The sequence below is a fragment of the Equus przewalskii genome, chromosome 22 (genome assembly GCF_037783145.1).
Source record: "Equus przewalskii isolate Varuska chromosome 22, EquPr2, whole genome shotgun sequence".
NCBI classification, from domain to species: domain Eukaryota; kingdom Metazoa; phylum Chordata; class Mammalia; order Perissodactyla; family Equidae; genus Equus; species Equus przewalskii.
The window spans coordinates 24,754,634-24,771,617 of NC_091852.1; the positions used below are offsets into that span (position 1 = coordinate 24,754,634).

General features: G+C 41.0%; 1 protein-coding gene across 6 annotated transcripts in view; it reads left to right on the forward strand.

Moving 5' to 3' along the window:
- Positions 1-8,380: 8,380 nt before the first annotated feature.
- The window catches only part of JAK2 (Janus kinase 2), a 136,287-nt gene continuing 127,683 nt past the window's right edge, over positions 8,381-16,984 (forward strand). Inside the window, exons 1-2 of one of the 6 annotated variants that reach the window (XM_008525246.2) lie at positions 8,381-9,504; positions 9,813-9,894. The gene's annotated coding sequence lies outside the window, so the exon portion shown is untranslated. Of the gene's footprint in view, positions 9,505-9,812; positions 9,899-16,984 lie in introns of all 6 variants that reach the window. The other 5 variants (XM_070589991.1, XM_070589989.1, XM_070589992.1 and 2 more) reach the window with 5 other exon arrangements.

Genomic DNA, 16,984 nt, shown 5'->3' on the forward strand with positions numbered 1-16,984 from the left:
CTACACTAACCCTACCAGACAAGAGATAGGTACATTTCTTGGGCTGCATCATCTTTGCAAGCTGTGTAACTTGTAGAATGTGGTATTTGAACTTGATGTTTGTATCTAATTGATGATCTCTATGATCTGTAAGTTTCTTCAGCATCAATATTTTGTAATTTTAGAATTTGTTTGATTTGTAGTAAGTGTATTCAATGCTATTTGATTTAAATTCATTGCATTGTAACTTAATGTAACCTTAATAAAACTAGGGGCTCCTATATGGTCTATGCATTATACAGTAACTGCATTCAAATAAACACAAGTTTAATAGCCAAGAGCAATTGAAGAGGAAATTTGAGATTTTCTTCTAAGGGCATGAAAGTGGATCCAATTTATAACATAAAGAAAATGTTTTAAAATTCTCTTTTGCTGACCATCTCTTATTTCCCTGTACATACTGCAGCAACTTGAAATAAAGATCTCTTCTTTTTGTTCATCCCTCAAGTCGGGTACTACATCTGGGTGTCATGTATCTTTCATCTTCCCCCCTACTCCCTCTCTTCTCTGCATCACTTTATTATGAAAGTAAACCTAAGCTCTTTGGCTTATTTCTTTTCTTTTCACTTCACTCATTATGTGGATTCCCTACAATAGTGGTTCTTAAACTTTAATACGCATCAGAATCACCTGGAACTCTTTTTAAAACACAAGTGGCTGGGCCTCACCTCCAGAATTTGATACAAGAGATCTGAGTTGGGGCTCAAGAATTTCTAACAAGTTCCCAGACAGTACTGATACTGCTGGCCCAGGGATCACATTTTGAGAACCTCTGCTCCACAACATAGGAGCATGTGGGAGCTGTTCCAGCAAATAAGAATCTATCCCTGGGTAGAAAGGCCTTTGTTATACATTGCATAAATAATGTTACCTGATTCCTTAAGAATTTAATGAATCATCTTCCATCACCATATTTAACCTTCTGTAGGTAGGGATGTGTATTCAGTAGACTCTGCTATAAGATGGGAAGAATAAAGGAAATAATATTTATTGCTTGGTTGCCTATTCAGGAGACAATAGAGTGTGGTTGGCTCTGAAGCCAGGCCCTCTGGGGTTCAGTCCTAGCCCTGCAGGATTTCCGGAAGACTCTGGGAAAGTTATTCTTTTGTGCCTTGGTTTCTTACTTTTGAAGTGAAGATAATTAAAGTAAACACCTCATAGAATTGTTGTGAGGCTCAAATAATTTAATACATAAAAAGCCCATGAAGAATGACTGGTATGGTGTTCGTACTCCAGTGTTACCTATTATTATTATCAGGAGTTTGTTCAGTGTTTTCTATATATTACCTCATTATAACTTAAAATAAGTCCTAAAAGATAAGCACCTCTGTTATTCCTCCTGTGGAGACTAGGAAACAGAAGTTCAGGAAGGTTGAATAACAGAAGTTCAGAAAGGTCCACCAGCTAGTAAAAATCTCTGGTCTTTGTATTTCACCAGCATTTTCCCAAAGGAGTTATTTTCTACCATAAGAAAAATGGTACAGGGAAGCTAATTTCAAAAGTATATTGGAATCTGATTAATTGCTTGCTTGATCAAGATGCTTGGTGAATTTTATAATAGAATGTTATTATGTCTACTTTAAAACGTATTAAAGACAAATAATGAAGTCCAGGATAGGTAAAATAGTGGCTGTATAACATACTAGTGAGTATATAACATTTGCAGAGTGCCTGTCACTTAAGAGGTGTTTAATAAATATTTGTTGAACTATTGGAATGAATGTGATTTGGAATTAAAATTACCTAAAATTAAAGATTCATAATATCCAGAGTTAGTGAGATTATAGAGAAATGAACGTTGGTATATTACTATGAAATTTTTGAAAGTCAGTTTGGCAGTAACCACCAAATTTTAAATATATATTTCTTTTGGCCCAGAGAGTCTAAGTGTCTATCCTAAGAAATACTTTTTTGCCCATGAAATGTATGTAAAACGACGGTCAAATTTAGCACTGTTTTTAATTGTGAAAATTATAAACCTAAATGTTCATAAATGGGGGATTATTTAATAAATTATGACTGACCTATTTTAATGAACACTGTATAAGAGTTAAAAAGGAAGAGAAAGCAATACATATTGAAATGAAAGATCTCCAGGATGTGAAAAAATGGTAACAGAAAAAAAAGCATAAAATTATCCATTTTGTTTACAGAGCTCAAAACTAAATCTATAGGAAATATGTAGGAAAATGCTTAGAAAAATGTCTGGAAAAAAAATATACACCATATATTATATATCAGATGGTTATCAATGGTTTCATCTGGGAAGTGAAGAGGGCTAGGAAAAGAGGATCGAGAGGAACTTCTACTTTGTATACTTTATAGTCTATATTATTTGGATTTCCACAAGTAGTATGTGTTAATGTTTACCTGGGTGATCAAAAAAGAAAAAAGTAACTTGCTCAACAAATATACTTAAAAGCTCTTTAATAAGGATAATAGATGCTAAAATGTATAAGATAAGCTTTGACAAGTTTTAAAACATGTCTATTCCAGTAATTAGCTATTTTTAAAAATTTCCAAAGTTATCATTCTTACTGAAAACTTTATTACTTGTAATGCTGTTGGTTCCCAGAACATTTCCTGTGAGTAGTAAAAGAGCTGAATTGGCATCCGAGTGGACAGCACACAATACTAAAATTCTTGTAGTATTATCATACCCAGCCAAAAGAGTTTGCCTTAGGTCTATTACATCATTTTATGCTTGATCTGTAACAGACGAAGCTGACAGAAAAAACCCCAAACAACCAAAATAAACAAAAGCACCATTAGACAAAAGGAGAAAGCAAACAAACAGTATTTTTTTTTTCTCTCTCAAAATGAATGGTTATATCAATGTTCAGTGGGAGACTATTAGGTATGGATGAGAGAAGAGAAAGTTATTCTCACGGCTTTTCTCAGTTTCAGTTTGAGGAATGTAGGGTGGTATATTAGATTCCTAGATTGCTGTGACATAATATCACAAAATTGGTGGCTTAAAACAACAGAAATTTATTCTTTCACAGTTTTAGAGTCTAGAAGTCTGAAATCAAGGTGTTGGCAGTGCCATTATCCCTCCAAAGCTTCTATGGGAGATTCCTTCCTTGCCTCCTCCAGCTTCTGGTAGCCCCAGGTGTTCCTTGGCCATAGATCCATCCCTCCAGTCTCTTCCTCTGTGTCACAGAGCTGTTTTCTCCCTTTGTCTTCTTCTCTTCTCATACGGACACTAGTCATATTGGATTAGGCCCACCCTAATGACCTCATCTTAACTTGATTACATCTGTAATGACCCTGTTTCCAAATAAGGTCACATTCACAGGTACTGGTGGTTAGGACTTCAACATATCTTTTGGGAGGACACAATTCAACTCATAATTAATGGGTTGAAGTCTGATCAGTCATTAATAACAGTTATTTAAAATGTGTGACTTTTGCATTAGACTTTGATTCAGTGGGCTTTAAAACACTTCATAGCCATTCAATTATAAGAATCTCAACAATAGTCCAGAATGACATAGGTGTCTTTTTTTAAGAAAGCAAATTTCAGGTAAACAAATTCAGGCATAGGTCACTGTGATGGATCTTAAGTCTAGAAGAGAACTGAGAGGACAGAAACGTGGATAAAGACCATCCTATAGAAGGTGCTCTCTCAGCACCAGCTGCCTCTGCTGGGAGGAAAACACTGGCTTTCCTTCTGACCAACTCTCATGATGTAGGCACAAAGAGGTGCAGCCTCAAAACCTTAGAGAAGGCATCAAGGGGAGAAAAGGGTCTAGTTAAGGACAAATTATATACATTGGGAGTATGGAGCCAGATAGGAGTAGAAGTTAAAATCGAAAACTGTTTCATGCAGCATTTTCTGATCCAGTTATGTATTTCATAGGTAAACTGAAATACACAGTATTTAAACACACCATTACCATGCTCTAATATCAAATCAGATTTTCCTTTGGTCAGTAGTGTAGCTAGAGTGGAGTGGCCACAGCAATTACTGTAGCTACAGCCCAGGAGATTCACAAAATTATTAAGTTACAGAGAAAGTAGAGTGAAGCAAATGAGAAAAGAAAACTGAACAGTGGTGAGGGGAGTGATGGTTGGGAGGAGGAGCTGAGGGTGAGGAAAATTTCTCTGTAGGAAATATCCACTATACTCAAAGATAGCTTGTTTTCTGCTAACCTATGGGTTCTGTGTAATGTCTTAGATTGTGACTACTACTTATCCTTGGCTTTATGACTGAAGATAGACTTCCAAAATTTGTGAATAAATTGGATTTTTAAAAGACAGACATTTTCCCTGTTGTAATTTGAGAGTATTTTTCCTTTTATTTTTCTTTTCTTCTTATCAGTATATTATTATAGCTGTCTTACTCCAGGTTATTTCATTGCAAGTACTCTGACACTTACTAGATCTAGCTTAAGTAAAAAGGAGAAATATGTCATAAGGAAGTATTTTCAAGATACCAAATACAGGAAGTTTCTTTGGGCCTTATAAGGAAGAGGAAAGTGAAAAGCTATGAGGACTCATACCTGGCATGTTCTCTCTCTTCTCTTCAGTCTGTGTCATTCTCTTCTCTCACAGCAAATCAGCTTTCTGTGCAACCCCATATACACGAATAAAGATGGCAACCTCATAATGGCAGCCTAAACTTTAGATGGGTAACTACATTTTAGGTGAATAAAAAAAGTCTGAGCAATCAGACTTTGATTCCTGGGTCCAACTTCCCCAGAAGGTAGACCCTGAATGGCCCAGCTTGAGTCAGTGACAATTCATGGTACAATCAAGGGGTGTGGAGGCAAGGTCAGAGACTATTATGTAGGGGCTAGAGTGTGGCCACTGGGTGAAGAGGACAGTTCTCAGAGACAGGGGGAAGAGTCTTTAATCTAAATAAGGACTCAGGAATTAATGCTCTATAATGACAATTATGCCAAGGAAATTTCTATTTTTAAGAGTGAATCTTGGTATGAATCCTTTTACAAAGATAAATATTTTTAGTCAATTGGTAGTTAAACCTCTGTTTTAAGTTAAAATTTTTTTGTATAGTAGAGCCTAATTATAATTGACATTTTGCATATTTTTCCAAATAATTATCCTCACCTGAAGGAGGGTATTAAATCCTGGCTTACAGAGGGGGAAGTTGGTTTGGTTTTCAAGCACCAAAGTTAAACTTATCTGGTTATCTCAAGGGAAGGAGGGACCCGTTTGCCAGGAACACCTTTTTCTTTGAGACTATAAGGAAGAGTTAGAGGATTGATGTAGAGATAGAGATATGCTGAAATGCAGAAGAGGTTTGGGAAAATGTTTTTTGCTATATCCAACCAAACGTTGAAGACAGTAGTCCTAAAATAACTGGATGATTCAAAGTAAAGAACACTGCTTACTTGTCTGTCTGTCTGTAATGTCATCTTCCTGCCTTTGCCTTTGGCTTATATTTCTAGACCTGGGATAAATCAGCCTCTCTCCATTGCTACTTCCTTTCTAACTTCAGAAAAGTACATCTTCCCTATGTTGAAAGGAAACAAACTAACTCTCAGATCTCTCCCCAACCCCTTTACATGAGCCTGTTTCCCCTTCAGGGTCTTTCCTATATCTTTCTTTGCTCTTACATTTGTGCTCTTCTTAAGAATGTTTTCATCATTTCATCATTTAATGATGTAGTGGTTTGTTTTTTTTTAATCCAAATGCAGGTCTTTGCATTTATCTGTATTACAACTCAGCCCTTATCATTCCAACCCACACAGTTATGTGTAATGCAATAAATTGTGACAAATGCTTCAGGATTACTAAGAAAATCCAACACATTTCTTATACCTCCCAGCTTGGTGATATCTGTAAATTATCCCTACCACAACCATAGTAGGCATTTAATAACTGTGGTAAGGGTTTAAAAATACTTTTTTGTTTAATCTTCAAAACAACTCTTGGGGCTGGCCTGGTGGCATAGTGGTTAAGTTCATGTGCTTCGCTTGGGCGGCTCGGGATTCATGGGTTCGGATCCTGTGGATGGACTTACACACCAAGCATCAAGCCATGTTTTGGCAGTGTCCCACATACAAAATAGAGGAAGATTGGCACAGATGTTAGCTCAGTGACAATCTTCCTCAAGCAGAAAGAGGAAGATTGGCAACAGATGTTAGCTCAGGGCCAGTCTTCCTCACCAAAAACAAAGAAACAAACAAAACCCCCAACTCTTCAAGGAAGATATTATTATTCCCATTGTACCGATGAGGAAATGGAAACTTAGGAAATCTAAATGACTTCCTTGGTGAAAGCTGTGATTCAAACCTGGGTCAGCCAGACTCTCAAGTTTAAGTTCTCAAACCCTTAGCTGTGGATTTTCAACCTTGGCTTGGCAGCTAAACTACCTACCAATTTTAAAAAGAGGTAGAAGCCAAGGCCTCATCTCACATGTACTGTCACAGTCTTGTTGCAGGCACAGGTTTGGGGAGTGGCAGTCAAGAACCACTACTGCCATGTTGTACTACAGTGGAAGGACAGAATCTTGCCATGTGCCACTACACACTGCCCCATGGTTGGCAATTAGCTGCTGATTTTTACTTTTAGATATGGCCACACAATCAGTTTTGAATCTAAATATGTTACTATCCAACCCACATTTCTTGTTTCTCCATATTGTGTGAAAGAATGGGTCAAATTTCTTGGAATTCTCTTTTATCATTATCAAACAATAGGGGATACTTTCTCAAATGTTTGCCCTGGAAACAAATTTCTAGATATGTCACTACTAGGGATCACATAAAGAGCTAAAAAATTCTCTACAGAGTGAAAAAAAGCCGGGGTTGTATTGGCTTAAAAACCTTAGTGAGGAGAGAGGCTTTCATTCTCTGAATGACACTAAGCAAGTCACTTCATCTCTCTGTGTGGGTAGATTGATTTCTCAATTCTGTAAGCCTATGAGTAATATATTTCCCTTGTCTACCCTGTCTTCCATATCCAAACCACTAATATAAAAAAGAATCCCTCCCCCTTAGCAAAAACCCCTCAATATTTACTAGTTCCAAATAGCTTTCCCTGCAAACAGGCAGTAGATAGTAAGATACCATGCCTGGTTGAATAAACACATCATTGCGAAATAGAGAAACATCACTTACTACAATGAATGTATCTGCACTGTTTCAGAGTTCTAACACAGGCATTTCTTTTTCCTCACAAAAGAGAATATTTTTATTTCCACAGTTCAGATGCGTTTCATTTTAAGCCTGATGTTAAGGCCACCTTCAGCACTTTATCTTCTTTGTGTGGGTCTGTGTTCTGATTTCTACTCTAGTCACAGTTTTCATTTGCAGGAAAAGGGAACTCTCATGGTGGTTGCTGCTTGTAATTTCAGTCTCAATATTCTAAGCAGATTTTAGATTTGCCATTGAGTCACAATTCCTATCTCTAATTTCTTTTTAGAAATTAAAAGAAGGACTCTCCAGTATATTTTGCCTGTAAGATAGCAGCCATAGAAATCCAATTTCCCTGTAAATCCCTGCCTCTTATGAGAAAAGAGGGCTCTAGTTATTTACTTTAAAGAAGTCAGTGTTAATTCAAGTCACTTCCTATTCTGCTATCATTTGCTCAAAGACGTTTTGCAATGGGTCTTATGTAAGAAGAAATGGAGGGGTTGCTTTGGTGAGGTTTATTTAAATAAACCATTAAATACAAGCTAGACCTGAATCGCAGCATCATTCGTGTATGGAGAAACAGGGGCTATAACTGCATGTTTTTTCAAATTGACAGAAAGAGGACTAAAAATAAGTGAAAAAGGTCTTCAGAAGCGGGTCACAGGCTACTCCTTTGGCCTCACCTCTTACCACTCCCCCTTCCTTCACTGTCCTCCAGGCACAGTGACCTCTTTCCTGGTCCTTGAACTTGCCAAGCACATTGCCTTCTCAGGGTCTTTACCTTTGCTAGTCCCTCTGCTTGAAACTCTTTTCCCAGATAGTCACAGGACTGGCTCATTCTCATCCTTCAGATCTCTGCTCAAATGTAGGTTACTCTGGGAGGTCTTTCCTGGCAACCCGGACTAAAATAGCACACCGCCTTCTCACTTTCTACTCCTTTACTTTGTATTATTTTTCTTAGAGGCAATTATACACTGGCACATTATACATTCAAGGCATTTTCACTGCTTTATCAAAATACAAGCTTCAGTAGGACGAATAGGCGAGTTGAGTTCACATAGCATCCTTGGGGTCCTACAGCCTGGCATCTAGTAGGTGCTCTGTAAACGCTTGCTGAATGAACGAATGAGACTCTTTGGGGAGTTGTTTCTCATTCACCGGGCCTTGTTGCCAATCTGCAGGCAGCTGGGAGCCTCATCCCTCTCACCCCTTTCCAGCAGAGGTGACGGATTGGAGTCAGGCGCTCGGGATTGCACTGGCACGGAGCGGCGCGTGTAAGGGCGTTGCTCCAACTCTTGGCGCAACTTCTCCTCGGCCTAGGGGCCTGGACTGGGGAAAGACAGGTTTGCCGCACCCGGAACGTGGAAGCGAAAGCAGCAAAGAGACGACAGTAGGCGGCAGGGGAAAGCCTCGGCGCGGTGCCGGGCCGCGCGCAGGGGGCGCCTTCCTGGCCGGGCCGACTCATTCCCAGCCGCCTCCACGGCGAGCGGCGGCCACTCACAGCCCCATCTGGGGAGGGCCGGGCCCACAGCGGGCCCACAGCGGGCCCCGAGCTCCCGACAGGACCGAGGGCCCAGCTAGCCCGCGCCACCTCATCTTCCCCACCCACTCACGCCCAGGGGCTGCCCGACAAATCTCCGCGCGCGACCACAGGCTTCCCGAGAGGCCACGGTCCTGCGTGGCACGCCCCCGTCAGCCCCGCGGGGCGCGCCCGGAGGACCACCGCGGGGCGGAGCGGCGCACGCGCGCACGCTCAGTCGGGGGACGCGCGCCAGCTCTCGCCCCGCCCCCGCCCTGCTCGGAGGCGGCCTCAGTCAGCAGTGAGCCGGCCGCCCGACAGGAGGCCAACTGGGAGGCAGGGACACAAACAGGGCGTCTGACCCAGTGCCGCCTGCGGCGCCGAGAAGACACTGTGGCTAGGGAGAGGGTGGAGACGACGACTGTGACGGGCTTCCCGGCTGCCCGAAGTGGGAGTGGTGTGGGCTAAGAGGAAGAGGAACAGAAGGGGGCAGCAGGGGCTGCCGCTAACGGCCTCCCTGGGCGCTGACCGGCTGGGCCGGCGCCCGGCTCGCTCGGGAGTTCGCGTCGCCGCCGCCGCTCGGCGCCTGGGCCCGGTCTTGCGGCGCGCGTCGAGGCGGAGAGCTGCTGCCTCCGCACAGCGAGAGAGGCCTGGTCCTCGCCGCCGAGGGATGTGAGTGGGAGCCGAACCCGCGCGGGAGGGCCCCGGAGGGCCCAGGCTGGCGGACGCTCGGAACCGTGTCCGCTCGGGGGGCGTCGCAGATCTTGGCGGGCCGGAGGCGCTGAGTAGGAGCAGCCCCTGCGGGCTTGGGGGCGCGTCCTCGTCGCCCGATCCGCGCAGCGAGTGAGTGTTGTTGCTGCCTGGCCTCTGAGTGGGGGGCAGCAGTTGTTTCTCCTCCTCCCTCCCACCTCCTGACCCCCGCTTTCCCCCAGCTAGTGGTAGTAAACTTCTCAGCAAGACCATCTTCCTCTTTAAGAGGAAACCGACAACGGAGTGTCTTGCTGTTGATATTTGCATCCATGTGTCCCTGATATTCCGCCACCCCCTTTCCTTATCCCTCTTTAAAATAGTGTAGACATCTCAACAGCCTAGAAAAGAGCATCCATTTCCCCTGGATTTCTGCGGCCCTAACTGCTACTTCTTTTTTTTAGGTTTCAGAAGCAGGCAAGGGAACAAGATGTGAACTGTTTCTCTCCCGCAGTAACAGAGGCCCTTCCTCCCCTTCCCGCGGCGGTGGGTATGCGTTCCTGGCTGCTGTCCTTTATCGCTGCAGTAGAGGAGAGGGTGTCTAGCTGTGAGTGTGTGCGTAGGAAGGTTGGAAGCGTGTGTCCACAGGCAGGGCTCATTCTCTTTTGAAAATGGCAGTGCTGAACTTTTAATGTTGGTCTGGGAGGGTATTTGGAGGTGTTTAATTTGTTGTTGCTCTTAGACCCTTTAAGAAACATTCATCATTGCCTTCTCTGCTGATTGTTATGGCTTTGCAGAGGAAACGCTGTCGGTTACCCTTTCTTCTCAAGCAGCCGGAGATTCTTAATCTTCCAAAGAGGAACATGTTCAAGTAATGAGAAATACCTGTTGAGCAGCCTAACCTTAGCTGTTCTTGCTGGGGTTTCTGCTCCCACAATGAATGCTTCCCGGATAGTTTTATCTGCCTAAGTTTGCTGTGTCAGTTGAATTCACCCAGTTTTCTTTCCGGTGGTTATTAATCTGTCAAGAGAAACTCCTTTTCTTTGAATGAAAGGGTAGAAGCGGCTGAGTATGTCATAGAGGGGAGGAGAAATGTGGAAAAGGAAACCAGAAGTGGGAATAAAAGAGATGACGATTGCTTTTGGTTTCATAATAGGTTTGTACAAGTGAGTTGTTGGGCTACTGCAAATATTCTGATATAACACCCAGCAGATGTGAAGATGAATAACCAACCTTTGGCCTCCCTTTCCCCACCCACTTCACCTTTTACCACTTCAAATGTGAGAGTTGCTTGCTTGTGTGTGCACATATCTGTTAGTGTGTAACATATCTGTAAACTGGATGTGTTCAACACTTGCCTTAGTAGTACGTGTATTTACCTGTACAGGAAAGCTGCAGTACTTGCTGACTAGATAAGCACACAATGCTTTTTATTTTCCTCTAACAGAATGTCCTGTGTTTGGAGGTTATAGCTTGTTTTAGGGACTGGTTAAGGAAAAGCTTATTTCATTTACTGGTTTTTCCTGGTGATTTGAGACAGGTGTCTTATGTATAGGAAGGCAACACGATTATCTTTTCTCTACTTCACCTGGCTATTGCTGAAAGATGAGATGCTTTTGAGGCAGAATAGGAAAGAGCATTGGCTTTGGAGTTAGATCTGGGTTTGAATCCTGGTGTTCCTACCACTTAATAGTTGTATTATTTAAAATCTCTTTGAGCCTCCCTTTTCTTATAAGATTCTTGTGAGGGTTGAATAAGATTGTACATGCAAAGCAGTACATTGTTTGCCTACTTTAGTCTTGGCTACTATCATGGCTGGGCAGGCATAGGAGATTCAAAGGGGGCAGAATGACTCTGCATAAGGTGATCTGCCAGTGACCAGTGTTTCCTCCTTTTTAGTGTAAGGGGAAAAAGGACTTTTAGGCCTTGAACTGGTTAAGGGGTCTTGTAGCCTTTTTATGGAAAGGTTTGACTTATCTCTCTCTCCTTAACACTCCCCCTCCCCTTGTGCTGCCCTACCAACTATTGTGCTGCCCTCTTGTGGTTAACTGTGCCAATAAGGACATTCTTTTGCTCCTCCCCAGTTACGTTTCCCTCCCCCCCCTTTTTAGGACCCTTCCCTTTGCTCCCAGTTTCCCAAACTGTGTGCTGAGGTGCCCCAGAGCACCAGTGAACTGAGGATTGAACTGTTATTTTGAGGTAGTTCACAGTTTCAACATTAGATTGACACATTCCTTTCTACAATGTCATGTCTTTGCAAAGCTGTATTTTTAGAGGTTGTTTTGATAAAAAGTAACTACTGCATGAAAATCAACATGATATAGGAAATGAGAAAGTGATGTCCGATTGATTCCAAGGTTTGAGAAGTTGTACAGTGCCCAACAGGCACTAAGTTGTAAGGACATTAACATTTAAGTGGTTTGAGCCCACCTACTTAAGTATTTCTTTTGGCCTCGGGATGCCATGAAAAAATTACTAAGACTAAGGACTCCCTAAATGGAGAAAGTTTGGGAACCTCTGCCTTAGCTTTTGGTTGGTTTTTCTGATAAAAATTTTTTTAATGGAAAAACTGCATTTTTAAATGTTGGTCACTAATGGATCATCCTCCCCACCAAAATTATTGTTAAAATTATTGATACAAACCAGCTGATCATGGCTTAATATATTTCCTCTCCTATTTAAGATCTTTGTAGCTTCTCCCTAGTTCTTTCATTTTAAAACTAATCCTGTTGCTTATTTGTCATTCTGGTCACTTCCTGGTTTTCTCAGTACTGGTCTTTTACTAGTATTTTTGAGCATCTCCTTAAACTCAACATGCTCCAAATGAAAATCATCATTTTTATACCCCTTTGTAATTTCCTTCTCTCCTGGTCATATAGGCTTTAAATTAGGCATCGTCTTTAAACTACCTCTTTCATTTACCTCTTATATTAATCCATTCAAGATGTCCTATCCATATTTGTTTTGTCTCTCGTATCTCTGCTTACCCCACTTTGTCACCTGAATACCTGGACTCATTTCCTCAGCCTAGAATATTGAAAGTCATGTCAACCTCTCACAATCCAGCATCCTTCCTTCTCTTTATCCTCAATAGAAATGTTACTCTAATACTCCTTATTGTGGCATTCTCTTGCCCCCAAATTTTCAGTGGCTTCCCATTTTTCTACCTACTAAAGTTAACTTCCTTTTCCTGGCTTTCAAGATACGCTATCATCAATCCTTACCTCATTTATTCACTCTTTTGTCTAAGGACCCTCAACAAGCATTCTCTTCTGTAGTCTTGCAAGCTGCTTCCCATACTTTCTAATAACAGCTATGCTTATTCTATCTTTTAACTTTCACTCATGCTTTCCTTCCTTCCTTCCACCAAGCCCAATTCTATACCCTGTTGCACTACTCAGTAATTGTGGACTAACTGAGCAGGGCCTCAGTCTCATCTGAAAAATGAGAATTGTAGTACTTTTTCCATAGAGTTGTAGTGAGAGTTAAGGGAGTTAATACCTGAAAAGCCCTCCAGACCAGCACCCTGGGACATTAAGCATTCTTAAGTGTTAGCTGTTATTATTGTAATTATTTGTTGTCACTGTGATTATTACTGCTTTAGTATAATCATGTACTGCACAACAATGTTTCAGTCAACAAGGGACTGCATATACAACTGTGGTCCTATAAGATTAGTACCATATAGCCTAGGCGTGTGGTAGGCTGTACCATCTAGGTTTGTGTAAATACTGTAGGGGAGGAAGAAATTCTCCTTTACCCTTCTAGGTTCTTCTGACTGATCTAAGAATTAAATTGACATGAGACAGATTAATAAGAGAAAAATAAAAGTTTAATAACATGTATACATGGGAGAAACCCAGGAAAATTTGAGTAATTCACCAAAATGGCTGAAGTGCTCACCTAAAATAACAGCCTCAGCTAATGACATAAGAAGATGTTGAGGGTAGGGAGAGTGAGGGACTTCAAAGAGAAGGAAGGCAACTCTCAGGTAGGTGAGAAGGAGTAAACATTTGGAAAACAAATGTCTCTGGCCACGCGGAGGGGAGCCCAATAAACAGGCTTTTCTGGGTTCCTCCCTACCACCTAGTTTGTCTTATGCTAAGGTGATAGCTCGCTTCCTGAGACAGATTTTTTAAATCTGAATTCTTTTAGGCAGTTAAGGGGGCAGTAACAAGAAAAACTTTTTGAGTCTTTTGTTTCTTAAAAATAATCAGCCTAAAATAATCCTCACGTTAAAGAGACAAATTTTAGGGGGGAGGGCAAATTTTATTCCCCTTTAGTATGCTCTGTGATATTTGCACAACGATGAAATTGCCTAAGTATGTATTTCTCAGAACACATCCCCATTGTTAAGCGATGCATGACTGTACTACTATACTCCTGGTGAAACTGTTTCTCACTAAATATTGCTTTTTTCCTCTTTATATTTCTGTAGTTCTTTTAGTCTTGAATAGCTTCACCTAGTTTAATTATTTACCCTGCTTTGGTTGTTTGATAGTTATTTTCCCAGTGTTAGCCTTCTTTTCAAGTTGATTGGATATGCTTTGTGGAACAATACCTAGATTAAAAACACACACAAACACACACACACACACACACACACACACACACGGTGCTGAGCACATGGGGAGCATTCAGTAAATGCTGTGTATTAAAAAGGAACTTTAGTCAGTCACCAAACAAATATTTATTAATACCTACAATGTAAAAGGTATTTTACTATGTCCAAAAGAGATGCAGAAAAATATAAAATAGATTCCTTTCTCTGAGAACTTAAAATGTACTTGGGGAAATAAGATAAATAGTAAAAGTTTTATGTATTTGAGACCATTTAGAGCTGAAGTGCGCAGATAAGGCTCCCGAGAGGCTTTAGAATCAAAACTGGGCAGGATTTGATTTTGCATAAGAGGTAAGAACTTGTGTAGGAGGTAAACAAAGTCAAAATATGCATGACACATTCAGAGAACAGTACACAGGCACAACTTGACTGAAATGAAGGTTTGTGTGGAAGAGTAGTAAGAAATCAGGTTGAAAATGTGGATTGGAATTAGATATAGATTGAAGTACTAGGGTGAGAAGAATGTACTTTGCACCACAGGTAACAGAGGAGCTTTAAAAGGTTTGGACTGACAAAAAACTTGCTGAAAGAAGTATTTTAGGAAAGTAGCACCAGTGCTAGGTATAGTATGAATTGGAAAGAGAGGTGATAGAGCTAGGAAAATAATCTAGGCCTAAAGTAATAAGGATTTGGATTTAGTGGACATAGGACTGGAGAGAGATCACATAAGGCTTTGCTATGGACTCGGTGAGAAAGGAGGATTTGGTAGGGGGAGGAAGAGGAGTAATCAGAAATGGCTTTCAAGTTTTGATCCTCAGTGACAGAGGAAATCAAAGAGTGTTGGAACTCCAAGACATCTGAGAACATTTGGGCCAGTCTGTACATTTTGTGCATTAGGAATCTGAGACCCAGAGAGATTCAAAAATATTTCCAAAGTTACTCACCTAGTTAGTGACCAAAAAACCCTAAAATTTTATTAATGGCAGTACTGACAGAAATAAGTATGACAGTATTGGAAGCTGGTTGAGGGGATACAGGCAGCTGGGCTTGTATATTGGATATGTTGAGGTTGAGGTGACAGTGGGATAGGCAAGGTTAAATAGATATACAGTGGGACATTTAACTAGAACTTGGTAGAGAAATTTCAGGCTGGAATTGTGGTGCTCAGAGAGAATAGCGTGAACCTGTGGTTGAGCCTTGGGAATTGCACATAATTAGTGAAAGAAGAGGAATTAGCGAAGGAGACAAAGAAGGAGCAGTTAGTATGAGAGGCAAGTGGGTGGGTAGGTTAAGAAGGTGAGAGTGATTATTAAGAAGGTGAGAGTGATTATCAAATTCATCATTATTGATCACTGCCAAGAAATGAGAAGAATCAGAACTGAAAAAGGCCTTAAAAATGTGTACTAGTGTTTTTCCTAACATGAAATCTAGAAAAGCAGGAGAAAAAAAAATTACTTGCAGAAATAACTACTGTTAATATTTTGTTCTCTCTAGTATGACAAACGACCTTTGGATTTGACTTTTAGGTGATCAATGGAGACTTCTATCCAAAGCTCTCCAATGTTAGGACTAATGATGAGAATTTTAGGCATAACAAAGACTAGGAGGTATTTTATGACAAAGCTTTTGTCATTCATCTCTGTCCTCTCATATCACACTACACAGATACTGTTATTCCTTATAGGCATTAGCCTTGTGTTATTTGAAGGATTAGACATTCAGTGTTTAGCATTAGATATTCAGGGGTCTGGCAGATTAGACAAGTGGCCTCTGGGTGCTTTTGTGCTGGTAAGATCTGAATAAAATGTAAAGTATTAATTTCTAGAAGGAAAGAGAAATTCTTGGTAGATAATTTGGAAAAGTGAAGGTAGCCTGATTAAGAATGTTTATGTTAGGAGAATTGGAAAGGGCAAAAGGAAGCATTAACTGTTTTTGAAGCCTGTACAGTATAGCTACCAGAGGTGAACTAGATTGAGATAGTCTATGGGCTGTGTGTTTTGCTCAGATGGTTATTTTGATCTTCCCAAGGACATCTTTCTGTCAGCTCTCTGGTATCAGTCCTTGGGAGTAGGGCATTCGTTATTGCTTACTAAATGATTTTAGTTTAATAAATTCTGACCATGAAATATAATGCTGCTAGGTAGTATTTTTGTAACCTAAAAGGCAATGAGATGTGAGGAAGTGCCCTGTTTTAGAAATCAGGAGATCAGGGACTTACTGCTGTCAGCATGGTGTGTAATTTTGAGCAAGTCACATAATCCTTGAACCTTATTTTTTCCTCATTTGGAAAATGAAGGAGCAGACTAAATCTTTTCTTAAAACCTTTGTTTACTTTAAAAAGGTGGAATCATGTGGTAAAATGTGTATAAAATTTAAGACATAAATGGCTTACCAATGTTTATAACAAAAAACAGCAACCCCTTGCCCTTCCCCCGTCCTGATTCCTGTTCTCCAGGAAACTGCTTTCAAATCATTTAAGTGTCTTCTGGTGCTTACCGCTGTCTTTCTAAATAACTTAATCTGTCATTAATAGACACCTCCGTGCGCCGCCTGCCTCCCTCCACCCCCTGCCCATTCTGTACCTGTACCTACATGCTGCCCGTTTCCCCTTACAATGAATGAACTGCTCAATGTCCCATCTAAGGCTTCTCCATCTACTTGTATAGAGGAACCCATCCCCTTTAGCCTTCAAGGACTTTGCCACTGTATTTCTCCCTCCTTTTCTTGCCTTCTCAATTTTTCCCTCTACTGGATCATTTCCATCAGTATATATTCTGGTTGCTATTGCTGTGTGACAAAACTACCCCAAAACTTGGTGATGTAAAACAACTCATTTATTAGACTCACAGATAGTATGGGTCAGTAATTAAAATAGGGCGCATCAGCCTTGGCTTGTTTCTATTCCACAATGTCTAGGACCTCAGTTGGGAAGACTTGATGGCTGGGGGTAACTTGAAGGTGGGGGTCTGGAATCACCTGAAGGTGTTTTCACTCACATGACTGGTTGTTGGTGCTGGCTATTGACTGAGAGCTGTTAACTGGAGCATGTACATGTGGCCTGGACTTCTTACAATA